General features: G+C 47.8%; 1 long non-coding RNA gene across 1 annotated transcript; it reads left to right on the top strand.

The window, feature by feature from the left end:
• On the top strand, positions 1 to 25,854 carry LOC125130035 (uncharacterized). The gene is made up of 3 exons (XR_007135627.1): positions 1 to 181; positions 15,836 to 15,974; positions 25,095 to 25,854. It is a non-coding gene; the product is annotated as an uncharacterized LOC125130035 (long non-coding RNA).
• The last annotated feature ends 938 nt before the right edge of the window (positions 25,855 to 26,792 follow it).

The following is a 26,792-nucleotide window of genomic DNA, read 5'->3' as shown; positions in this document are numbered from 1 at the left end:
TGGAACATCAGGGACCATCTGTCTTCATGTGGGGAAGCTGAGATTTCCAGAGAAACCCATTAATTCCGAGGAATGCAGGCCCTGAAAGGCAGCATAGCAGAGCCGTGAAGAGGGGAGGTTCTGGGGCACAAAGGACCTGGGAAGATTCTGCTTTGTCACTTTACAAGCTGCGTGAGCTTGGGTACGTTTCCTAACCTTTCTTAACCTCAGCTGAACCATCTGTAAGCTGGAGGGTGATGACGAATGTTCCCAGAGTTAGATAAAACTAGGCATGCGGGATGCTTGGCGTGCCCGGCCCTCAGGCCTCCTCCAGCTCAGCCTTCGTCCGCTCACTGATGCCTTCGTTTGTCCCTCCGCCCAGGCTCGAGGACGCACTGAGTCCTGACGTGTCTGGCACACGCGCCGCAGGCCAGAAGGAGAACCCAGAGCAGGGCTCTTTGCCTTCGCAGGACCCAGCCCGGCCCAAATTCTTTCTGGGCTTCGCGTCCCACCCGGCCTGACAGCCCCCAGGGAATTTCTCTTGCCAACCTTACTGACCCCCTTCCAGCCCAGTCTGCATCTCCGTCCCCTCCCTTCACTGGCGGGAGAAAATGGACCAGCCCTGCCTGATAATTCCGCTTGTCCCTCATAGCGTCTGTTTTCAGGTTGCGCTTTCAGGCTTGGCCTCTCCTCTGCAGACTCCCTCTCCCCTCCCTTCCTGACTCTCCATCTGTCTGTGTCTGTCTGTCCGGAAAGGCCAGGTGTAGACGGCTGGGGTTTGCCCGCAGGTATCCCACCCCCGCCCCCAGCCCTGGCTCAGGTGTTTGCAGAAGGGCGACATCTGGCACTGCATCCAGGCCGGCAGAGTCTCAACCTTGCTCCTGTTCCCCACTCGCTCTGCTGCATTTCGGTGAGAATGGAGGAGCCGTCCATGTGGCCTCCCACAGTTTTCAACCGCATTTCTTCCGAGTTCTAATTTCTTCCGAGTTCTACCTTTTGCTTCAGAAAGACTCCCACGTGGTTTCTTTGTAAAAATATAGTTGGAGCGTTTACACTTGTTGAGATAGTTTTCTGTTCCTTTATTGTGTGTGTTCTATTTACTACCTTTCATCTTTTGCTGTTTTCCTTCTTTCTTATCGTGTGGGCTGGTTGAGATTTTAAAATTCCTTTTTCTCCTGCTGCTTTGGAACTCGTAGTTACTGTTCCTATGTTGCATACCTGCTCCTAGACTTTTCACATACATGTTCAATCTTATATTTTCCCATCAAAGCTTAATCGGTGTCTCCATCTTTCTCCTACTAGAAGACTGAACTTTCTTATTTTCATCTGAGTAAACGTCCACTGATTTTACATTAGAAAGATCTAGTATTGGAGTTATACCTAGTTTATAAACAGGAATTATTATTATTATTTATCAGCAATAATATTATTATTTATTTAGATTTCCTAACTTGTTTTACCAATTTTTTCCCCACACAGTTCCTTCTTCCTCTAAGGTTAGTTTATTTCTCTTACTGAATACTGCTTTTAGTTAGCATACTTTTTTTTTTTTTAAAAGGAAAGAGCTTGGGGTCAATCATTTTCTGAATCCCATCTGCTGAAAGGAAGTTTGTATAGAACTCCAGATTCACCGTATTTTTCCTTGATGCTTGAAAATTATTCCATAGACTTATTTTTATTTTTTTTCTTTTTTGGCCATACCCCCAGCATATGAAAGTTCCTGTGCCAAGGACTGAACCTGAGTGGCACCTTTGACCTATGGCACAGCTGTGGCCACACCAGATCCTTAACCACCTGTGCCAGGTGGGGAATGGAACCCGCACCACAGCAGTGGCCTGAGCTGCAGCAGTGCTCCTTAACCTGCTGTGCCACAGTGGGCACTCCTTCCGCAGTCACTGTTGCTAATTAGAAGTCCACTGTCAGTGTTTTTCATTCCCTTGGCCGTTGTCTCTCTTTCCTCTCCAGTTCTTCTAAGTTCTCTTGAATTTTGATGTTGTCCCCTTGTTTTTAATGTATCTGGGAGGGATATTTAAACCTCGATGGGCTTTCTCCTCTCAGAACTGACAAGTGTCTTCGGTTCTGGAAAGCTGTCCTCATCTCTCTCTTCTCTCCGCCTTGCCCCATTCTTTCTAGTCTTATGAAACTACTGTTATGCGATACAAGTGGGAGCTTTTTAATCATTTCTCTATGCCCCGTATCTCTTAAATTTTCCTTTTATCCACCCCAGCTTTTAATCTTTTTTTTTTGATAGCTTTTTGAGTGATTACTTCAGTTCTATTGGTTTGCCCGTGTCTAATTTTTAAACTACCAAATGATTTGTTTCATAAATATTTTTAATTTTCAAGATTTATTTTATTTTATTATTTCCTGGTCTTCTTTCATGGATGTTATTCCTTCTTTTATGTTTGAGGATTTTAAAAAGCGACTCATTTTCATGTCCTTGCCATATTGCTCAAATATCTCTATTTTTTGGGGGTTTAACATCTCCACTTTTCTGGTGTGTTGGCTTTCTCTCGATATGGATTTTAAAAAATACATTTTTGAATTTTGTTAGTGAGCCCTTCCTTTCATCTTCTTGGGACCGCTGCCTTCTTTATAGGGATGGTCTCATGGCTTCTGCTCCAGCCACTAGCCTGTTTCTCATTGTGGCTCACGTCTGAGACCTAGTTGGATCCGTCACTTTGCAGAAATGGTGCAACTCTGGAGCCTTCCCCTGAAGGGTGTGGAGACCAAGCCCCTAGTTCTAATACAGGAGCTCAGTCCTTACCCGGATATGGGCAGGTGATAGGAGCTCAGTCCTTACCCCAGAAATGGGCAGGTGATAGGAGCTCGGTCCTTACCCCAGAAATGGGCAGGTGATAGGAGCTCAGTCCTTACCCTGTATATGGGCAGGTGATAGGAGCTCGGTCCTTACCCCAGAAATGGACAGGTAATAGGAGCTCGGTCCTTACCTTGTACATGGGCAGGTGATAGGAGCTCAGTCCTTACCCCAGAAATGGGCAGGTGATAGGAGCTCGGTCCTTACCCCAGAAATGGGCAGGTGATAGGAGCTCAGTCCTTACCCCAGAAATGGGCAGGTGATAGGAGCTCGGTCCTTACCCCAGAAATGGACAGGTAATAGGAGCTCGGTCCTTACCTTGTACATGGGCAGGTGATAGGAGCTCAGTCCTTACCCTGTATATGGGCAGGTGATAGGAGCTCGGTCCTTACCCCAGAAATGGACAGGTGATAGGAGTTCGGTCCTTACCCTGTACATGGGCAGGTGTGTTCTTTTTGGCTATAAGTTTGGGCTGACGGATGGAAAGAGAATGTCAGGCATTAATGAGCACGAGGTGCTATTCTGCCTTCTAGCCTCATTTGAGTCGTTTGTAACCATGTTGTTCATTGGAAAGTCAGCTTTAGTTTTGACCTAATGCCCTGGTTTCTCATTTGCTTCTCTCGCTTTCAATAACTCTTTTTAGGAAGACCTCTCTGTTTTTTGTTTTGTTTTTTTCTCCTTTTTTTGTTTTGTTCCTTTGTTTATGGAGTGTGTTTCTTCCTGTTTTTAAGTATGTGTGATATTTTAAAAATCCTTTTCTTTTTTAAGTCAATAGTGTACAAAAGCCCTTAACATTCTTTTTTAACAATACAAACTGTTTCTTAATATTTACTTCACCGTACTTATAAATTACTTTTTATTTCCTTATTTACAATGGCTTAACATTTTTATGTTTATATTTTATTCTATAGTACAGTGGTTTTATTATTAATTTAATTTTTATTTTTATAAAAGCAATGCATGTATATTATTTTAAAATCATGTAGTACTAAAACGCTTGTAATGAACTGAAATGGTTTTCCTCCTCACTCTGAATCCTATGCCCAAGAGACAACCACTCTCAAGTCTAGCTCTTTCCCCTGATACTTAACTTCATATTTCTAATAATAGCTAATACCAGTTACCATGTTATAGTCACTGTACTAAGTGCTATTCCTTCATTTAATCCAAATAATATGCTTGTTTCTTGATGATAAATTTTAGAAATATTTTATTGTATTTTTGCCACAGTAGATAAAACTTAAAACTCTTCTATATGCTCTTCTTTCCCTTTCCACGTATTTGTTTAAATAAAACAATTTTAGTTTCTTTATTATGCACATGCAAATATTGTTCAAAGATGAGCCCTAGTGAATTATAGATTTCCTTCCTTTATCTCTCCTGGAAATGACAGTTGCTTCATTTTTTTTCTTTAAGCCTCATTTCATAGGCTTTTGATTAATTTTCCAAATGTTCTAATATCTCTATTATAAATAAACAGTTTTGTCCATGGACTCACACACAACAGCTCTGATTTTTCTGGGGAACTTCTAGAAAATTCTCTCTCCTCCTCCAGTGTGGGTTTTTTTTTTTTCTTTCTGGAAGATTGCACAGATGTCATTCTATGATGCTTTTGCCTCTCTTCTGGTCTGTTTTCTGGATTTCATGTCTTTCTTTTTCTTTGGTTTATTTCTTGTTTTGTTGACACATGCTTTCTGATAAATTTCTAAAGCATTATGTTTTAGCCCTTGTGTGTCTAAACTGTCCTTTTCCTTCCTCCACATGACTGACAGGCTGGGAATAGGATGCTAGATTGAAAATCATTGTCATTTAAAGTTTTGAAGACACTACTCCACTCTTCTAACATCTGGTATTGCTGTTGTTGAGTCTGATGTCAGCTGGGTTGCTTTCTTTGTAAGGGGCCTAATTTTCTCCATCTGGAAGATTTGCGATCTGCTCCTTAAGCCTGTATTCCATTATATCCCAGGTATTCTGAACTCATAGCTATGTTCTTTGGTGTAATTTTTTTTTTTTAAATTGGAAGGGGTGGTTGTTGTGTGTATGGTCATTACTGCTTGATTTCTGGGACTGAGTTCAATTTGCATGTCAGGTATTTAATCCTCTGCCATTATCTTGGTTTTCAATTCTTTTAAAATTTTCGGACTTATTTTATGGCCTAGTGTGTACTCTACCTTGGTGAATATACAGCTGCACTTGAAAAGAGTATATGTAGAAATATCTATCCATATCAATTAGGTCATATTGGTCGTGTTATTCAGATCCTCTAAGTATATAGTGATTTTTCTCTCTAGTTCTATGAATTGTTGGGAGAGGGGTATTTAAATTTCTCACGCCGATTGTGGATTGCATATGTCTTTTAATTCTGTCAATTTGTCCCTTTAGTGTTTTGAAGCTTTGTTATTATGTGCATATACATTTACGATTATTACGTCCTTCTGATAAAATTACTCTTTAGTTATTGTGAAATGTCCATGTTTGTCTTTGATAGCCTCTGCATTGATGCCTATCTTCTCTGTTGTTCACCCGGCCGCTCCACCTTTTCTGTGCTTACTGTTTGCACAATATGTCCTCTATAACTCCATTTACTTTCAGCCTATGTATCGTCATACTTAAAATGTGTCATACAGTCTGAATATTGTAGGATCGTCTATTTTAAAAAGCAAGTCTCATTATTTCTGCTTTTTTATTGGGCAGGTTAGTGCTTTAATATTTCATGTAATCAGTGATACGATAGGCTTTAGTTTGTCCCTTCTGAATTTTATTCCTCTTATTTCTTTTCCTCCTTCCTTTTGGATTATTTGAAGATTTAATTTATCTGTTGGCTCTTTAGTGGTACCACTTTGCATTGTTTTAATCTTTGCGTCTAAACTAGTTCTGTCTGTATCAGTCAGGGCCCAGGGTCCGATCAGGAGATAGGAACTATACCAGTTGTTGAACAGAATTTAATGTAAAAAGTGTTACCCAGGTAGCTGAAGGAGTAAAAAGGAGGTGCTAAGATATCATGCAAGTGGGATGCATCTATCACCCTTAGAACTGAGAGAACAAAATGAGATTATGATCATTGAACCTTAGAAGCCTAAAGGAGGAGCCCCATGGGGGTGAAAGTCAGACCTCTGAAGAAAGGGATGCTTGGCTTGTGTTGGTGTGTCTGCAAGAGGAAAAGCCTGGGACCCAGACCCTGAAGAGGAGAGCACATGCTAACTGGCCTGCAGTGGTGTCTTGGAATGGGGGAGGCAGTGCAGAGAGGCTACATCTGTGAATTAGAAAAACTTCAAACTGGATTTGGCTGCTGTTACCAGAAGCGACTGCCTCTGATGAGGTGAAGAAGTATTGCTGGGGCGATGCTGGAACCACAAACAGACAGGAAGCCCACAGAAAGCAGTAAGTTGCAGACAGGAAGTAGTGAGACCTGTCTTCCTTCTCCAGCTTTGTGCTCCTCTAGCACTCCTCGTCAGGAAGCCAAAGGGCAGAGCAAAAACATTTGCAGAGTCCTAGCCCAGCACCATCAAGGGGAGGGTGAAAGGGTGGGCTTGGAGCTGAAAGATGCATCCCTGGTCCATCCCAGCCCAGCATCACCAAGTGTAGGATAAAAGGGCGGGCTTGGAGCTGAGAGATCCATCAATAACTGGTCCTTCTTCCTCTGATATAGGACCTCTTTCCTTTCCTTTAATACCAAAGATTCCTTCTCTTAAGCTTGCTCATTCTACCCATCTCTCTTTCTCCTCTATCCTTCTTGTCTCTTGCTAACCTTTTATGATCAGCAAATATCAAAGAGTCTGCCACAGAGGAGATCAGAGGTGCCCCACCGGTCTGCTGGGTTAATGGTTATACCAGAGAGTAAATGATAAGTGTGAAGTGAACAGTGCAAACTCTAACTGCCGTAGAGGCTCAGCGGAAGAGGGAGAGACCGCCATGGACTTGGGTGGCTCTGAAGGCCTCGTTGATGACATGTGTCTCGAGATGCGCTATGACAAATGGGGCGGGTTTAAATACATGGAGAGAAGGATGATGCAGGATGGAGGTAGAGGGCGCAGCATGAGGTGTTGGATGCTTCAGGGACACAGGCATGGCGGGAGCAGAGGCTTCCTTCAGGAGTTTGAAACTAGCTCAGGGGTCGAGGTCCTTTAATGTGTCACTACACTGGAGAATCGTCAAGGAGCAACGGGGACATTGTCCCAGAAGAGCGAATGAGGAAGCGCTGATGGCTTTGTAGGCAGGGAGCGGCCATGGTGAAGACAGTGCTGAGTCAGGCGGCTGTGCAGGACGGTGGGGTGGCATTCGCGCCTCAGACCTTGAGCCTGTATGTGCAGCAAAATGGCACTGCCTTTAATAGGAATCGGGGAATCAGAGAGAGAAACAAGTCTAGAAAAATGTTTTTAATGGTTTTGGGATTTTGATCACACCGCATCCGATTTGAGAGGTCGCATTCCGAATCAGGGAAGTGCCGAAAGTGCCAGAGAATGAGTTGGGGGGAGTCTGAGCGGTTGGAGGGGCATCAAAATGGTACAGGAAATGGCGAGGGAACAATTCCAGGTCAGCACGAGGTCATCTTTGCCTCCAAAGTCTGAGTGACAACTTCAAGAGGTAGGCAGTTCTCGTTGGTCTGGTTTCGTCAGAGGCGGCCCGTGAAGTGAGGGGTGGACCAGCTGCCTGTCACTTGACACCCCTCTGGTCCACCTTCTCCCTTGTCGAGGCAGCCACGCTACGTTTTCCTCTTTTTGAGGCCCCTCTCCCCACCACCGGAAAAGAACCTGGGTTTATATCTAAATTGTGACAAAGCCTTGTGTCTCTGTTCCAGTTTTGTAAATGATGACTTTTTTTTTTTTTTGCCTATTTTGTCCTTGAATCATGCTCTTTTGTTTCCAAGGAAAACAATTTTATCATGAAAAACAAAGATTTCTGACACGTTCCAGGGAGGAATTACAATACGTGGGTGAGAAAACGAAACCCAGCTGGTAAACGGAGGGATAGGCCTGTTCAAAGTGCTGTCATTTCCTGGGTCATCAGAGCCTTGCTGCTCCCCACGGGCGAGGGGTTCTGTTTCTTGCTTCGGTTTCTGACTCCACTGGAGCAATTCTGTTGCGTTCAGGAGGAGCCAAGCCTCCTTGACCGGAGCCCGCAAAGCCAGCTTCACTCCGCTCACATGCAACTTGAGCAAACCGCCGGGGCTGCCAGGCACGCCGGAGATCCCGAGGGGACGACTCCGCAGAGACCGAGGGCAAAATGATCAGTCCAAGGAGACAGTGAATTTTAGTACAAAAGAGGTCACATGTGCTTTATTTCCAACACCAATGAACCAAAAGAGCTGTAACAATCATCAGAACAAAACACGCCACGTAAACATGGCTTGTGTCAGCTGAGATGGGCCTCGTCATTAGCCAGGGAGACAGGCTTCGGGGGGCCTAGGGACCGATGGAGGACCTTTTCAGGTTGTCTTTATAGAAAAGGGGGTTTGAGTCATCAAACAGAGGGATGGATTTGGAGAAAGGAGCGAGAATAGAAGAAAAGCAGGTGAGGGGGCTGGAAGGTGGTGCTGGGACGGTACCACAGCTCCTGCCTCGTCTCGGTCATCAGCATCCTCTTGGGAAGACACGACGCTGGGACAGGGTCCGGGCCACGCCGGCGGCCTCTGAATCATCCCTTTCCCTACGGCCGCTCAGGCTGAGAGCAGTGTTCAAGGCCCGCGGCCGAGGTCCAGGTGCAGCTCACTCCCCTTGCCTCGCTTCCAGGAGGGTTCCCTCAGCAGGTGGACGGTCCTCTCCCCGAGCCAAACACGAGGGCTTGTCAAAGGCCACTGCTCCTGGTCCCAGTGCGGATTCACTCTGCTCTGCGAAACGGCTTCGCCCCTTGTCCCGTGTCTGATCCAAGGGCTCGGAGGAGGAGGCAGGATGAGGCTCAGACGGGGATGCTCCACGTCCTGCAGCCTGACTGTCATGAGGGACGAGCCCTCCACCCTCCCCGGTCTTCCTCTAGGTCGTAATTACCAGGATGCTTGGTCCCCTCTGTTCAGTCGCCCCGTGCTCTCTGCCATCACTGCATCCCGTGCACAGGTCTGTTACTGCTTTTCACATGTAGCATGTTACACGTCCCTCGGCTCTCCACAGACAGGACGGTGGCTTAATTATCTGTGAATCTCCGGTACCTAGATCAGTGTTTAGTATTTATATATTGCGTGAGTGAGTTTACATCTTGAGTGAGTGAATGAATGAAAGGATGAAAGCCATTTATAATGAGTGAATAGTAATTAAATTGAGAATAAGCTGTTGACATGTATCCCTGCTCAGGAAGAAGGGAAATGCCGTGAGACTTGCATTTGTGAGAGGAAACACTGCAACAACTTTTACCGTACTTAACGGGGAGAAGACTCCAGGGCCATTCCTTAGGCTACTTGAGTGGGATCCAGGGCTGGAGTGGCATTTTTCTTCTTTCTGTTTTGGCCGTACCTGCAGCACATGGAAGTTCCTGGGCTAGGGATCAAATCTGAGCCACAGTGGGACGTGATGGCGATACGTAACTCATGGCATAATCATAGCATGGAGCCGGGGGTCGAACTTCTGCCTCGGTAGTGACCCGAGCTCCTGCAGAGACCATGCCTGCTGAGCCACAGTGAGACCTCCTGGGGTGGCATTTTGATCTGAGCCCGCATGTGTCTGTGTAGGACACATTTCAAGGCAAGGATTCGTAGTTCTTGCTTTGGTGTGCTATAGGGTTCTCCGTACTCCAGCCACTCCTTCCCCCTTTTTTTTAACTTCTCCTTGTCTTTCATACTGGCAGAGATGAGAAGGGACTCTACCTGTTCTCATTCAAACATGCTGTCCCGTTGTCAGACCACGTGGGGTGCAGGAAATGCTTTTCTTCCTCCGTAGGTTTTCTTGAAGTGTGTGACCGTGGATTGGGCGGGCTACATACTTGAAGGAGAAAGTGACTTTTAAAGTGTGTCAGTGTGTGTTCGTCAAACGATCGCATGTGAGGGGATGATGGCCGGTGAGGAGCTGGACTTTCCCAACCCTCCCGCAGGCATCCTTTGTATCACTGGACCCCTTCTCCTGAGCCCCCTGGAAACCTCTGGGTACCAGCGGATGGCCATTCAAAGATGTGCCAGGAGCCATCATCCCATCCTATGTCCTCAGGCAGGCACCCCTGCTCCCTCTCTGACCTGCTCACTTTTTGGCTACAGAGCCGGGGAACGAAGCTGGCGTCCCGTGGGGAGCTTGCGCGTGCCAGACCACATCCTTCACTCCCGCCCCTTCAAGGCTTTCCTGTAACATTTTCTGATGGTGTTTCTGAGCACATGGTCTCAACAGCTCTCAGAACTGTTAAGTTTTCTATTTATCCCCAGGCCAGGAAAAGGCACAGATCACTGCAGTGTAAAATTACCAGCGGTTTTGACAGTGACCTGGAAGAACTATGGAATGAAGAAATTTAGCCTTGAAAGCAGAGGTCCAGCCCCAGGCCCATCTTAACCAAGAAGTTCTGCTCAATTATACAGGTCAGGAGACATTCTGCTGGTCCTGAAAATATTGAACTCATCAAACTTAAGTTGGGGGTTGATGACACCTCTGATGAATGGCCAGTTTTGGACACCAAGTACCGTATTTACTTATTTCCTCCTCTGTTCTATTCCTACACAACCTTAATTTTTTTTGGCCACGCTCTTGACATGTGGAAGTTTCCAGGCCAGGGATCAAATCCATGCCATGGCAGTCACTGCAGTGACAACATTGGATCCTTAACCCACTGTGCCACAACCTTCATTTTGAAAAGTAATTCCATGAGTTGAAATTTGCTTTTTATTTCTTTTGTAGGGGATCTTCAAACCAGCACAGACCCTTATGAAGCCTTAAAAATTAGTTGAAATATGGCAAAAACTGCCTTATTCGCTGAAGGTAGAAGGGGAGGGAACTGCTTTGGCCAAGCCTTAGAGAGGGAATGTCATAATGGCTACCGGCTTAGGCCTTAGCGCTGCACCCCCTGGGTCGAACCCTCGCTCTGCCACTTCCTAGCTGTGAATCTGTGGGCCTCAGTTTCCACGTGGGGATGGCAGCAAGAATGCCTATTAACTAGGGCCCTTGTTAGGTAATAGGTATGAAGAATTTAGAATACTTGGCATGTAGAAAGTTCTTGATAAATGTTAGCTACTTTTATTTGTTTGTTTGTCTTTTGTCCTTTTAGGGCCACACCTGTGGCATATGGAGGTTCTCAGGCTAGGGGTCTAATCGGAGCTACAGCTGCCGGCCTACGCCAGAGCCCCAGCAACACAGAATCCGACCTGCATCTGTGACCTAACCACAGCTCACGGCAACGCCGGATCCCCAACCCACTGAGCGAGGCCAGGGATCGAACCCACAACCTCATGGTTCCTTGTTGGATTCGTTTTGCTGTACCACAGTGGGAACTCCAATTAGCTACTATTTTTAATGAGATGTAACTTCGACCTGTTGCAGACCTGCTACGGATATAGACTCCCATGCTCACTCTGGGCAGCATAGAAGTAGCTACTGAAAAATGCAATTGTGCACATGAACACAAGATCGCTCAAGAGAGCTGTGCCTAAACTAGGAGAATGCTTTCTTCTCCTCAGTCTATTAAGCCACCACTTAGGCAGCTTCCTGGGCCTTCCACGCCCAGTCCGTAGCACTCACAAACCTTGGTGAGGAGCTATGTATTAAATGCCGTCTGTGACCTTGCTGCTAAGGGTCATTTTGGCATCTTCGGATATAACTAGGCACTGGTCCCTTGTCTGTAACTGCAGAAAATACACAGTAATGTCTCCAGAGCGTGGCCGACCTTCCTCTGAAGGACAAGAGGCCCAGGCTCCCAAAGCCTCTGTGCTAAAATCCTTTGACAAAATTCTGTGATTTCCACTCTCAGGGCCCTTTTATGTCTTGAATATGAAGGGCGGATTTCAAGGATTATGCAATGGGTTCTTCTGTATTTCTCCTTTTGGAAATTCTGCATACGGTCTAGCACTTGCTCTGGAATGCAGCATCAACTGTATCCTGGTGCATCCGTCAAACTTCCAGTTTAGCATTCCATTCCATTTACAAACCCAACCTTTGTTCCTCATCCGGGTACCCTGGATAAAACATTGAAAACCACCCAGTAGAGTCAGGGGTAGGAAAGGAAGGAGTAGCACGAGTTGAGTTTATTTGTTTATTTTAATTTTTTTTATTTTTAAATTTTTTTTTGTCTTTTTGCCTTTTCTAGGGCTGCTCCTGCAGCATATGGAGGTTCCCAGGCTAGGGGTCTCATTGGAGCTGTAGCTGCCAGCCTACAGCAGAGCCACAGCAACATGGGATCTGAACTGCGTCTGCGACCTACACCACAGCTCACAGCAACGCTGGATTATCAACCCACTGAGCAAGGCCAGGGATTGAACCTGAAACCTCATCATTCCTAGTCAGATTTGTTAACCACTGAGCTATGATGGGAACTCCACATGTTGAGTTTAACTCATTTGCTTTAGACTCATATCACTGGAAAATGACAGAGCCAAGATTCTGGTCCAGAGCCAAATGATCTAAAATCCAGGCTCATTTGCTATAAGATGAGGTATGTATGCAAAATCTATCCAGGGAAATGCTTCTTTACGTTCCTTCTTCCATAAACTCTCTCAATTATGTTCATCATTCTCTTAAAATACAGTCAAATAATTTGGGGTTTTGGTAAAAATAAGAAAATGTCAAAAATTTTGTCATTTTTTTTTCCTTTCTTGTCCACCATTTTCTACTTCTGAGTGAAGCATGGGAAACTTCATTTTATAGCCTTTGAGGGCTTTGAATAAAAAACAAACTATAAAATTAGTGACTTTGGCATGACCCCAAGAGGATGTGTTTACTAACTTGGTTATAAATATCTAAACTCCATACTATAAATTCAGTTTGCCAGATAAGAGAAAATCATGTTAATGTTTGCTTATGATTTATTTCTTCCCTGATATCAGTGTGCCTTTCAGCAACCAAAACATGGCTCTTCTTCCTGACTCTCACAGGGAAGACAGAAAGGAGCAGATCTATCTATCTAAATGTCTTAAGACCAGCTTTCGTCCATACCTAGACATATACCTAGGACGTTCTAGAGCACCAAGACAAAAAAGAAACACCTGAGAAATTCAGTACAGGAAAAAAACTGGGTTACTTTCAGGATTGAGACTCAGAATGGCGCTTGACTTTTCATCAGCAACACTGGATGCTGGAAAACGATGGAATGATGTCTTCAAAGTTTTGATGAAAATAATTTTGACCATAAAATTCTATCCCCAGCCAAACCCTATTGAAATGGGGGGGGGGAATGCCAAACATGTAATAAATTATAGTTTATATTTCTGAAGAAGATAGTTGAGCATGAACTGCAGCAAAATGGAAAACATTGTGAAGGAGGTGGCATGAGATCCACGAAATAGTAGCTCTAACCTAGAAGGGCAGAGACAGAAGGAAGTCGCTTGCCAACAGCTGGGCAGCCACTACGGAGCAAGCTGTCTGGATGGGAGCAGAAATTCAGAGACGATTGGCTGAATGTCTTAGGAAAGAGGGAGACTGGTCTGTGAGTAAAATTATCTATATAATTATGATCATAGAGACCCTGTTTATAGGTGGCAGGTTATTATTTATTAGAGTCAATCCCCAGACGAACCTACAAATGTGCAATTGTGATTACAGAAAAGAACACACGTGTTATCCCTTTTGACAATGTAAGTATGAGTAGAGTTGACAGATACTGGGATATGGAATTGGGGGTGGGGGTGGGAGAGGGAAAGACAGAGCCAACAATGTCCTTATCAAACACATGAAATGGCTAAAATGAGAGCGACATGGCCATTTTATTTGACATGAGGAATGTAACCACGAAGAAAACCTACGCCATAAATATAAGCAAATGAAGAGACAGAGGCAGATAAAGTGGGGTGGGGTGTGTGTGTGTCGGGGGGAACTAAATGTCATTCATATCAAGGGTGAATAGTTACTGTTTAAAGCTGATAGAAAGAGAAATAGAGATATAAGCCTGTTAGAATTAAAACTAGCACAGAAGTCCAAAGAGGCCTATCAGGAGCAGCAGCTAGTTGAGACAGGGGCAGCTTGGAGCAAACTGGGGGCTGCCTAGAAAAGGTGACCTCCTGTCACCGTCGTGATGAGTAGGAGATGTGAGCCAGGCGTGTGTACCAGCCAGTTTGCTCAGCCTCAGATGCTATGAATGCGGGAACGACCTGGGTTACTCTTCATGATTTGACTCTAGGCAATGGGGTCTGGAAACTCGTGCTCCTCTCTCCCCATCCATGAATCTTGGTTCTCGGGCACCATTTCCACTGTGCCTTCTCACTCCACGTGCCACTGGTTTTACCCATGGCTCCTGTAGTTGACTTTGCTCCTGGAAGGAACTCCCACAAGTGTTGGATTTTCTCTTCTTATTACATGCCTTACTCCAAAGACTGCATGGGTCAGGCTGGAGCGCTGCTCTCAGGGCAGGCAGCCGGTTTGCGTCTGATGCCAGCATCGCAGCAAGAGTATTGCGATCTGCAGACTCAGAGTGAGCGCACAGCACTGGGTGGCCTAAAGTAGCGGAGACTGGCCTGCCTACCTGCCTCATGGCTCAGAGAGGATACGGCTGGAAAGCATTTTCCCATTGTTCTTTTCTGTTGCTTTTAACTGGGTGCAATATTAGTCATACTAGATCTCTAAGCCTGATTTCGCCTAAAGCAGGTTTTGGCCAGATGACTTTTATGGACAGTTGGGTTTACTTTGTGCAAGTGGAAGCAACAATAAGATTTATAGGAATGAATGGGTTTTCGAAGTTGTTTAAATTTTTTTTTTTTTAACAGAATGCATTTGCAAGGAATTAACGTTTCAGGGTGGCTGAAACCCTCAGAAAGCCTCAGATGCTTTATGGTACATTGAGACTGAGAATTTTCAAATGAGCTCAGAGTTTCTAAATTCTTTGAAACCATTCTGAGCCCTTCCTAGGGAGAACATTTGGCCCCTGTGAACTTGTTTACTGTGTGTCTGCCATCATTTGCAAGGTTGGTTTCAAGACTTCCGTGGGAAGTGGGGTCCTGGGGGCACGGAATTCATGCCGAAAGGCGTCAGTGGATTTCAGAGTCACTTGTTCGGATTCATCAAGTGGGAAGTTAAATCTGTGGTGTAGATAGCTTGGTAATAAAAGAAACGATATTTTGCCAATCCATCAAGTTCTGCTTTTCAGACAACTCGCCTCAGGCCCTTGGCCGAATGTACCCAAGACTGAGAACTTGTAATTCTCCAGCAGAGGAAGAAGGTTCCTGATAAAGGCTTTATGGTATTACCACCTCATGGGCACTTTGGGATTCTTCATTGTAAGGGCCCTGGAAACCATATGATTATGGGTCACTGTTTTCCTAAATACTGATGCATTTTCCTTCACGCTGATGGAGAGGATGCTGAAGGCGAGGTTGGGAATCGCTACCCCGCATCACTGAGCCTGGCTCCGTGCAGATCCAGCTTCATCTTCCCTTTCTTTCCTTCTGCTACCTTTGTGGGGAGCGCATCATGGCAGGTAGAAATCCTTCCATGTCCTTGGGTAGACTTGGCACCAAGCACGCTGGAGATTTTCAAGCTCTCCAGCAGCAGAGACCCGAGCTGTCACCCGGGAAGCTGCACCTGGACTGGACCCATTTGTACCAATGGCACTGAGTCCTGCCCTATCTGCACAGCCCTAAAAATAGCTCTCAATTAACATTGCATTTCAAGAATTGGAAAATTTCCCAGAAGTCCATTCTTTTCTCCTTTTTCTATTTCATTACATTTTGCAGTAATAATACACAAGCCTGCAGAAAACATGACGGGTAATGAAAAAATGTAATTAATATAAGCAGTGTAAAGCGTGTTTTTTTTCTCTGTTGTCCTTGCAGAAAATTGCTGCTTTAAACCAAGCAGGATGTGAAAATGCATAAAACCCCCCTTTAATCTGCCGTGGTTTGTAAATATCTTATGCAAAACAGTTAAGTCAACTGTCAGATTTTTTTCTGTCATAAGTCACATATTCCTGTAATTTTTTTTTTTCCTACAGGACAAATGGAGGGATTTGGAAAACTGTTTTGAGGGGGAGAAATGGAATCGATGGCAAGGATTTTCAACCACAGACCTGAAAACAGGAAGACCCTGATTTTTGGATGGCAGCTCTGTCCACCCGATTCAGCAAGAGAGTGGTGAGTGTGCCGCCTGTCAGCTCTGGTTCAACATTTGGGAGAAGTAAGCGCTCTGGCCACTATTTCACCCCGATATAGTCCATGCCATTAATCGGCCTAAAGTGGCAGAGGCAGAGGCAGAGGCAGAGAGGCTGTGGGCTCGGCGCCATTCCTCAGACTCTTGCAGTTTGCTTATCTGGGCCACCAGCAGCATCCACAAGAGTGTGGCTAGAAGGTCACAACAGCATTTTGAAGCTGAAACATGACACATTTTCCCCCAAACAGCTTCCAAGGCCAGAGAAGAAAATGCTAATGATTTGTTTTCATTTGTTTTTTTAAAAGAATTTTTTTTTCAACTGCAGCTGACATACATGATTGGTTATTATTTATTTCCATCTCGTCCTGGGTCCTAAACGGCTCTGCAATGGACCCGGGATGTGTGAACTTTCAGATTTCCCCTGGGGACGGCTGGCCTCGGCCCTCTGCTCATCCCGGCTCCCTGGTGAAAGTGGGTCCCCCAGCCCAGAAGCCCTGCCCGTCTCCTGTGCGTTCTGGGAAGCTGTTTGGAGCCCCAGATGAAGGAAATGAAATAATCCACGCTCCCACGGTCACCAAGGGCCCATCTGGCACCCAGGAACCCCGCGTGATGAGAGCACACGGGCGTGAGCTCGTTCTCCTTGCGGCAGTTCACAAACAACCGCTCCCGCTGGGGAACGAGGGCTTGGGGACGGTGACAGGCATGTCCCACCCCTCCCTTTCTGCAGGCTCCTCCACACACGCACCCCTTTACCTTTTTAAAACCCAGGGCCAGGGAGAGAAGCAGAGGGAGCCCCACCTTCCCAGGGGCAACATTCCCCCCAAAGGTCCATTTCCAGCTCATCCTGTCCCCACGGTGGCCATCTGCCACCGCAGGACCCGCAGGCGTGGGGGAGAGAGGCACCTCGCTCCCTTCCCGCACAGCCCCCCGAAAGGACGTAGCAGCAGCGGGGCGGCGGCGGGGGGGGGGGGCGGGTGTTTGTAAATCACACAACCGCTGCCTCGCTTTCTAGTCCTGAAACCCGATTCACAGGCGACCCTAATAAAGGACCTCAACATTTTTCCCTTTTAAGCATTTGTGCCAAAGTGGGAGCCACAGAAGCTCAGTCAAGGGGGTGCGTGCGGCTGGAGAGCAGCTGGGCCGAGGGAGGGCGTGTGAAGAGGAAGGGGCCCCCCACACGTGCTCCATGTGACATTCAAGCCGCGGTGACACGATCGAGCCAGGCAGCCCCGGATGCTGAGGCTGCTGGCAGGGGGAACGCTCGCAGCAGCTCCCCTTGGAATCTATGGCTCTGGCTCCATTGCCTCTAAAACACAGGCTTCCAACAGACCCACATCCAAGGACAAGAGCGAGACCCTGATGGAGCCACTCCGGCAGGACGCTGCGAAGAAGCCCGGCGGCAGGGATGGGCTTAGAACAAAGAGGGCTTAAGTCCTGTGCTGATGTGTGTTGTCCCCGCCTGCAGATGAGGGGGAAGAAATCGCTGTGGACGTTTGAGCTGATGTCAAGCCGAACTGGAATCCAAACATCAGGTCGCGTGACCCTTCTTCCCGGAGAGCACGCTGGGCTCCGCCCAAGGAGACCCTTGCGAGGCGGCGAGCTGTCTTGGCCCCTGGACAGAAGGATCGGGGGACACAGGCACAGCCCATCCCTGGCCGCTGCTGACCAGGTGGCTTGTGGGAGACGAGCCCCTGGCCCGTGTCTCCGAGGCGTGAGTAGAGGCTCTGGACGCACGAGGAAGGAAGAGGAGGCAGAAGCAAGGGGCCTCTCCTCCGGGACTGGCCTCGGCTCTCAGGCTCCTGCCGTCCCAGGGACGGGCTCTGCTTGTCGGCCAGGGAATCCGAGGCGCCCAGTGGGTAGCACCCCACGATGTTTGTAAATATGCGAAACCATTTACAATATCACAGCTTTTCATTTGGAAAAAGCCACTTAGGCAGCGCTGACTACTGACCCGTGGTATGTAAATGACAGAAAAGCAGAAATTAGTATTTGGGTCAACTCGTGTATTTTTCAACCATGAAATGAAAATCTCAGTGTTCACATTCCAATTCATCCACGAAAGCATCGCGGTGCTGTTCGTTGCCTATTGTGTTAATTTATTATCGTCTCAGGTTTTCAGAGCTGCCCGGAAGGTACAGATCTGCTCTCAAGGCAATGGGAAGAGGGAAGCAGAGCCTCTGGGCCAGCTGCTCTCCTGAAGGGCTTTCTGCTCTCGTTGAGGACGGAGGCAGTCATTCTGAAGGAGATTCAAGTGTTTCAAATGTGGCATCGGCCTATCACTTCCTTTTCTTTGGCGTTCCTAAGACGGTAACAATGGGTCAGGTGATTGGACGGCCAAGACAAGTTCCTAGGTGCCACTGGGGACACGGAAGTCTCCGGAAGGACCTTTGCCTTCAAGATTGAAGCAAAAGAAACTCACTACGAAAAAGGTGCAAGAACTCAGAGGGAGGCTTCTCGGAGGAGGCTAGGTTTAAGGTGATTCTGAAGGGCTGTTAGAACTTCATCAGTGAAAGGAAGGAGAAGAGTCCTTTGAGGTGGAAGCAGGTCACAGAGGATGGGCACCAGGCCACACAAACCACAGTCCCCCTTCACTTAGACAGAAGGCGGCCATGGAAGAGCCCAGACGCAGGAGAAGGTACAGAGGAATCACACAGGTTGGGCTCTTCCCAGCGTGGCGGGCCAAGGGCGCCAGGAGGCCAGTCTGGGCTGCCTAGATGACGTAGCAGGGTCGGGGAGGAAGGCCTGCAGCGGGGCTGTGGTCGCATGTGTCGGGAGAGCGGGCAGGCGGCTGGGCCCGAGCAAGGGTGCGAGAGGCAGGAATGCAGTGTCCGGCTGGGTCCCCAGACCATGTGCAGGGCCACTTACTGTCACCCCTGCAGTCGGTGGTTTTAAAGAGGACATGAGTCTGTGATGCAGAGAGTGAGTGGAGCAGGGCGATGCTGGTGGTTTTGCCTTCTAATCTCACTCACTGGCAAGAGGGAACTTTTGGGATTTCCACCATGCAGCTCAGCCCCTTCTTGTGACCTGTGCAGCGTAGCCCCGAGATGGGGTAGTGCCGAGACCTGTGGCTCCGTTCAGCGCTGGCCCTTGGGTCTGGGGTGTGCCAGCCCCTCGGATAGACACTCAGGCGAACCTTCAGTGGGGGGTTCCAAGGTCGGAAGAGATCTTCTGCCCGGAGGGGATCTGAGTGCAGGACGGGTGTGAGCAGGGATGGTTGGACCAAGACTCCCGGTGGCGGTAATCCTGCTGCCTGCAGAGTGCTGCGGAAATCCCTGGGGACACTCTTGAGATGTCACCAAACTGGGTGGGAGCCAAAGATGCCAGGCCGCCCCTGTTCGCTGGCCGGTCCCACACAAGGCAGAGTCACGAGGCACCTCACATGGGTATGTGCTGCCAGGCTTTCCTCTGGGCAAACCTGTTTATAACCCTCTAAACCTCAAACCTAACTGCAATGTGCATATTGTGTTGCCTGATTTTAACACGTCCCACATTTTCCATGAATTTACAACTACCATGTATATTAAGGAGAGATTTTATTTTGTTTTGTTCAGAACTTTGCCAAGAATTGGGCACGGAGAAAATCACAGTGCTGGCAGCAGAGCTGCTCTGAGTGGCATTCACTCTGTCTTTCCACACGTAGAGGCAAAGCCTTGGAAGACTTTTTCGAGATTTCCATATGTACCTGCTTAGATACATATTATTTTATTACGAATGACTTCCCTCTTGTTTCTCCTTTATATTGTATTTAGGGCATTATGTTGGTGTTTTAAAGTACGTGTCTAGGTAATATACTGTGTATACACCATTCGCAGCCATTCCCCAGTATCTTCGGGGATTGTTTTCAGGACCCCCGTGGATATAAAAATCCGTGGGTGCTCAAGTCCTTTATATAAAATGACATCGTATTTGCGTATAACCTATGCACACCCTCCCATATACTTTAAATCATCTCTAGATTACTTATCATACCTAATACAATGTAAATGCTATGTAAATAGTTGTAAATACAATGTAAATGCTATGTAAATAGTTGCTGGTGTGTGGCAAATCCAAGTGTTGCTTTTTGGAACTTTCTGGAACTTTTTAAAACTAATATTTTCCACCCAGGGTTGGTTGATTCCTTGGCTATAGAATGCTCAGATACTGAGGCACCATGGTATACTTTCTCTAAATTTTATCGCGGGATAGGAAAGGGGGTTTAAAATATTTGTTCTCAAAAGGAGATGTTGGGTCTGATGGAGTTTGAGACACAAGGAATTTACAGGTGATGCCTTACAAGTAACCATCTTTCATTATTTTTTATGCTGCGTCAGTTAATGGATCTGTACTGAGCCTCGATGGGAAGCCTGCAGTGGTTCAAGCCCCATCTGGGCCGTAGACAGAAAGAAGTACCGGTCGCAGATGCTCTTCCGAATGGTGTGTGTCACGTGCCGGCCCCGTCTGGCTTGGCCGCTGACCACTGGCTGGGCTAGGCCAGAGCAGAGTGGGTCAAGCAGGATATTCCGGAGGTTGCAGTACTGGCGAATCATTGTGACTAGGGCCCCAGATGACTGATTCAGCAGTGGGAGCCCGAGAGCCCTGGAAGTTCTAGTAGGCAGACCTGTCAGCATCAGCAACAAGTGGATGCAGAGCTTGCAGCCCAAGCAGCCACTGGGCCGGAGATGGAGGTCCACCCTGACAGAGGGCCAGGCAGGAGCGAGGCCTGCCTCAAAGGACCACCGCGGGGGCCTGGAAACAAAGGAACAAAGCCTGGAGCCCGTCCCCAGGCCAGGGTGGGTCTTAGGGTTGAAGTTTGCCGCTGGGAGGTTGAGGTTCAGGGCAGACCAGCCACGAGGGGGTCTCTGTGTTGAGTCGATGCTGGGGTTAGAGCAGCTTAGTATGTTTTGCTGCCAGTGCCATTGGATTCACCTGCTGGGTTTTGAGGAGGAACCAGAAGTGGTGGCTGGAGGCCGCCTTGCACCCCACACTCGGTTTTGTGACCGGATTGGAAGAACCGAAGTATAGATATGTTAACGGATGAGTCAACTGGACATTCACTAGCAGAGGGCATGGGCCCCAGTTCAGGAGTCCCTGAAAACCCTGCCTTGTCTCCTCTGGATTGAAGGGGCACCTCGGCATTGAAGGGCCAGAGGCAACCTGTGAGGCGCCGTTAAACTCATTCATCCAACAAATGCTTTGCAAATCCTTGCTGTGTGCCGGGCGCTGAGGATAAAGAGAGACACTGACAGTGGTGGCTCAGATGACCGAGTCACCTGGGGTTCAGAGGGTTAGGATGGGCAGGTCTCCGCCCAGGACTTGGGAGACATCCTGGAGCCGGTGGGGCATATGCCCAGGGGCCATGTTAAGGAGGTTCTCTCTTTGCCACCCGAGCTGCAGCCCATCCCGCATCGGTTCTGCAGGACGTCCTTGCCACCTGCTGTAAGGCTCCACCTTAAAGGAAACTAACACTATAATAAACAGCCCTCAAGAGGGAGGGGTCGGCCAACTTTTGCTCTAAAGATCCACATAGTAAATATGGTAGTTGTGTCCTGAAATGGAATTCTTGTTTTGATTTTTTTTCAGCCATCTAAACATGAAAAACCCATTTTTAGCTTGTGGGCTGTAATTGGTGTGCTGGCCGCCCTGTGCTGGAGATCCAGGTCCACAGAGTTCCTTTTGTCAGGAGCTCCCTGGTGGCTCAGCAGGTTAAGGATCTGGCATTGTCACTGCTGTGGCTCTGGTGTGATGGAGGTTTGATCCCTGGCCTGGGAAATTCTTCTTGCTGCAGGGGCAGCAAAAACAAAACAAAACAAAAAACAAAAACAAATTCACACAGTTCCTTCTGTCCAGAGAGCAAGAACACATTCAGCCCTGTTGGCGAATGATAAGCGATATTTATGAGCCGTAATATTTTGTAGGACACTAAACATCGTTTGGTGTCACATATAATCCCACCTGCCCTCCAAACGCTACTTCCAGAGAAGGTAAACCTTGTGACCACTACTCCTCGTTTCCTAGCAGCTCGGGAACATTCAGCCATGGCATTAAGCCGCAGAGCCACAAAAACCAGAGGGTCACTGGCTCTCGGTCTTTTGATTCCAGGGCTTATCCTTGATCTCCGACTCCTTTGAACGACTATTCGACCAAATTATTCACAGCTTTCACAGGGCACTCTGGTGTTCAGTCCGAATGCATTTTGAAAGTACGGGCTTAAAAGCAAACAGACAAGCATCAGGTATACGCTCTGAATTCTGCCCGTGTTGTTGGGGGAGAGGGTTACCCAGACTCTTCCACGTCCAGGCTCGGTTCTAAGCGCTGGGGACTCACCACTGACATCAGCAGATACAACCCTGCTCTAAGGAATGGTTCAGAGTCCAGGGGAAATTATTCTGATGGTGATGACACCACAGGAGGAGGCCTAGCAGCTGCCGAAACGCCTAGGAGCAGGCTCAGAGTGACACTTGTTTTGTTGATAATATTCAAAATAGTGCCCTCAAGTGGGTCTTATTTTCCCGACTGTCGAAATATTGGGGTAGCAGTGGCTCTCGTATGGAACTCACTTTGCTGGGAAAGCAATGCTCGGAGGACATAGAGAGCAGGTGGTTTGAATTGGGGTCTGGAGAGCCCGGAGTCTGAGGCCTTCCACTTTGTGCTGAAGCACAACCCCGGGCCTTGGCCGGCTGACCATCTGGACACATGCCCACCTTTCTGTGCCCGGCGATTGAAGGCACAGTCCCTCTCGTAGTGTGTTCTGAGGTGCTTATGAGGCGAGGCAGCCCTCGGTCGTGAGGGTTTTGCTCTGTGATGGCTGCGACCGCCCTGCCGGTGCCACGTAAAGCTGTTTCCTAAAGCTCGTGACTCTGGAGTAATTGCCTTGCGGGTTACGATTCATCCACGTTCAGAGGGTGCTGATGCGCAGTCGGGCGATTTGGAGGTGTAGGCATCTGGGGGGCACTGAGTTTACTTTAAAAACCCTTCGGAAAGAGAGTGCAGCTGAGTACAAACGCACTGCCTGGACTCCGTTGCTTCCCCAGCGCGGTCCTCCCGCCCCTTCATGCAGAAGGCGGCCGCCGAGACTCTCCAGCAGCATCGGTAACTCTCATCGACTTGCATGAAGGAGGCAACACAGAAGCTTCAGGAGCCAAGGGCCTTTCTGTGGCTCCTCAGCTCTTTGTGGGACAGGTGCACGGGGACCCTTTTCTTTTTTCTGCAGTCCTTGGGAAATTACCCAACCTTAAGTGTGGAGAGGGACCTTCGGAGGCTTAACTTTAAATTTCCCAAGTTTTCTGTGATTGAGACTTTGGCAGAAAATAGATTTTACGCAGTTCCTATCGTGGCGCAGTGGTTAACAAATCCCACTGGGAACCATGAGGTGGTGGGTTCGATCCCTGGCCTTGCTCAGTGGTTAAGGATCCGTCGTTGCCGTGAGCTGTGGTGTAGGTCGCAGATGCGGCTCAGATCCCGCGTTGCTGTGGCTCTGGCGTAGGCCGGTGGCTACAGCTCCACTTCAACCCCTAGCCTGGGAACCTCCATATGCCAAGGGAACGGCCCTAGAAAATGCAAAAAGACAAAAAAAGAAAATAGATTTTACTTTTTGCATTAGAAGGAGTACTGAATAACATGTCAATGGCGTTTCCTTACAAGTTCATTATCTAAAGGACTTCATTATTGCATACATTACTTCTTCAAAGTTAATTTCAATTTTTTTAAAAAAGATGAAACCGGTGTTTTCAGTGTGCCATTAGGAAAGCTCAGTGATCACACATAATAACAATGTATTAAAAGCCACACAGAAAAGAAGCCGTTTTAAAAAACCCATAACTCAACAGACTGAAAAAATGACAGACTAGCCATTCATGCAAATTAGCGGACTCACATTTATCAGAGAAAATATTCCATAGCGTTAACAACACTGTCATTTCAGAAAAATTAAATGGGGCCAGAACCACACGTTTATTTTTACTGCATTCATTAGTCATTTACTTGTTCCTTTTCTGCTTTCTTCTTTCTTTTTTTTTGAATTGTAAGTTTTGGATTTAAAGTTCAGTAGAGGAAGAAGCAGATGATTTTCCCATTTTAGTGACCCTGTGGTTAGCAGCAATAAAGCAACAGGAACAAATCTGGCTTGAAACGTGTCCAAACCCACATCTCCCAGGGAGCACGAAAGGCGAAAACGTAGGATGAGCAGCGGATATTAACATGAGTAATCTTGGAAATCTAAATATTAAACATATGTCAAAGATTATCAAACGCACATCCACGTGTCTTATGGAGACGGCTTTCATCCGAGGAGCCCGGCCCGTTTCGATGCGCACGAGCTCGCTCTCGAGCCCCGAAGGCCTCCTCAAAGCTTGGCTTATCCAGCGAGGACAGCGTGGTTTTGCAGATGGGTGCTGGGGAAGCAATAACTCCTCAGCTCCCACACCTTCCAGAAAGACAGGCTTCTTCATCCCTACCCCCACCTGGAGACAACGTCATCCCCATCCAAGCTGATTAAGTTACCTGCCCAGGACGCTGCGCAGTTCAGGACATTTCCTGGGGTCCTTTGTGTTCTGATGCTGAAGTCACCAGGACCCAGGTTCAACTGCGTCTACAGCATTCGTTTCATAGCAATTCCAGAGAAGAATATTCCAGAAGAGATCCCGGGGGCTGCCGTGTCTTACCTCCTGGGTGCCGTGTCAGAGCTGTGACAATTCGCCCTGTCCATCAGTGACATGTGCTCATAGAACCTGGCATCTTTCCCCCCCGAGACTGTATACTGGGGGACAACTGAAATTATGCGTTGGAAAAATACTTGAGGATGTACCGTTATGATAGGGACCTAGCCTCATTTTTTTTCCTGGGTGTAGATTGGCTGTACAATATAAAACAGTATTGTTTTATAAAATCTCTCGGAGCGGCATGCCCTTACTTTTTCTTAGCCTCTGTTTTATCACCTGTAAGTTGTGAAAGAAAAGCTGACTCAGCATTTCACAATGAGCTCATGTTGATGCGAAGGCTTTGTAAACTCTAGGCCTCTCTACAAATGGGGGATATTGTCATGACCTTAAAGGCACCTCTGCCAGAAAGAGGCCCCCTGAGTGTCAGTGGTGCGCTGAAATCCAATTTCGTCCCCTTGTCATCAGGTCACCGAGCTACCTGTGTCCCCTGCGCACGCGGCTCAGGAGGCAGGCTGAGGCAGAGCCTGACAACGTAACGTGGTGATGCTGCTCTCCGGGGGTCTGGCACCCAGCGGGTACTGAATGCACGTGTTCTGTTTGTTTGTGGTTTTCAAGGCTGTGGCCTCAGCAAGGGGAAGTTCCTGGGCCAGGGACCGAACCTGTGCCGCAGCAGAGACAACACCAGATCCTCATCGACCCTGGTGCTCTGCATTGAACTGAGCTGTGCGGAGCCAAAGGGGCTTGGAGTGAACCAGGCGAGTGAACACAAGATCAAGGGCCGATTTCTCTGAACCTCTCCAGGGAGGTGGTGAGACGGCAGTGTCCGGGGCACCCGTGGGAGAGGGCTGGCTGGCCGAGAGCAAGGGAGGAACCAGCCATGGTCCATGGAGGGAAGAGTGCCCAGAGTCCCCGCAAACTGGAAGGCTTCCCTCCCCTGCTTCTCCAAGCATCTCTCACCGCCTGGAAAAGGAGCCGTCAGCCTTTTCTCACCTGATGCCCGCAGGCTTTTCCTCCTTCTGTGAGGTGAGGAAGCCAGGATTCTTCGGGGAACAGCGTGGATTCCCCACCTCTGTCCTTTGGGGAATTTGTAGGAGCCGTGGAAGGCGGTCTGCACTGGGAGTTCGGTGAGGACTGGGGAGGGATGGCGTTTTGGGGAAAGATCTGAAATGTGTCAACCGTGGGTAGAAGATTTGCTGACTGAGTTTGTTCTTAAACCAAAGGGTCTCGTTTGATCGTTAAAATAAAACATCACTTATGATAAAAAAAAATAATGATCCTATAGGAGTTCCTGCTGTGGCTCAGGGGTAACCAGTCTGACTAGTGTCCATGAGGAGGGGGTTCCATCCCTGGCCTTGCTCAGTGGGTTAAGGATCCAGCGTTGCCTTGAGCTGTGGTGTAGGTCGCAGACATGGCTCAGATCCCACTCGGCTGTGGCTGTGGTGTAGGCCGGCAGCTGCAGCTCTGATTCGACCCCTAGCCTGGGAACCTCCATATGCGGTGAGTGTGGCCCTAAAAAACAGTCATAATGATAATAATAATAATGAATCTATTAATTTCTCTCTTTGGACACAGTACGTTCTTCTAGACCACATTCCGAGAACTGAGGAAAAATGTATTCTCAAATGATTTGACCTGCTTTTGTCTTTGTGTCCCAAATACTACGACTCGATTCTCCCCAGACAGGTTTGATCCCTCCGCCCCTCCTTGGAATAGGAACTGTGGTTATCAGCCAAGGAATCTCAGACCGGAACATGCTCCCATTTCAAATGTTCAGTGAGAGGTGGGGCTTCCTTGCGCCTGAGTTAACGGAGGCTGCGGTTACACCCAGCCTGCCCTCCCCTCTTCCTGCCCACTTATCTGCCTCCCATCTTCGTCTTTATCTTTAACCTACATCTCACAAGCTGCCCATGCGAGACTCTCCGTCTCTCACAGCATCATCTACTGGTAGCAACGCAACCAGATCTGGGGCTGCAGCCGCCGCCTGCACCATTTCCCTGTGGGCTAAGGGGCCCGCGCTCCGAAAGAAAAGCCTCAATGCAAAAATCGCACTTCACCTGCTCCATGGTAATTTCCTTTTCATCCTTTTCCCAGCCACTGTCTCAGATACACATGGGAAGCTTTGCTTTGGGTTCTAAGCTGCCAGAAATTGAAGAAGGAAAAGAG

The sequence above is a fragment of the Phacochoerus africanus genome, chromosome 6 (genome assembly GCF_016906955.1).
Source record: "Phacochoerus africanus isolate WHEZ1 chromosome 6, ROS_Pafr_v1, whole genome shotgun sequence".
NCBI classification, from domain to species: Eukaryota; Metazoa; Chordata; class Mammalia; order Artiodactyla; family Suidae; genus Phacochoerus; species Phacochoerus africanus.
This window is presented reverse-complemented; position numbering and strand designations above follow the sequence as displayed.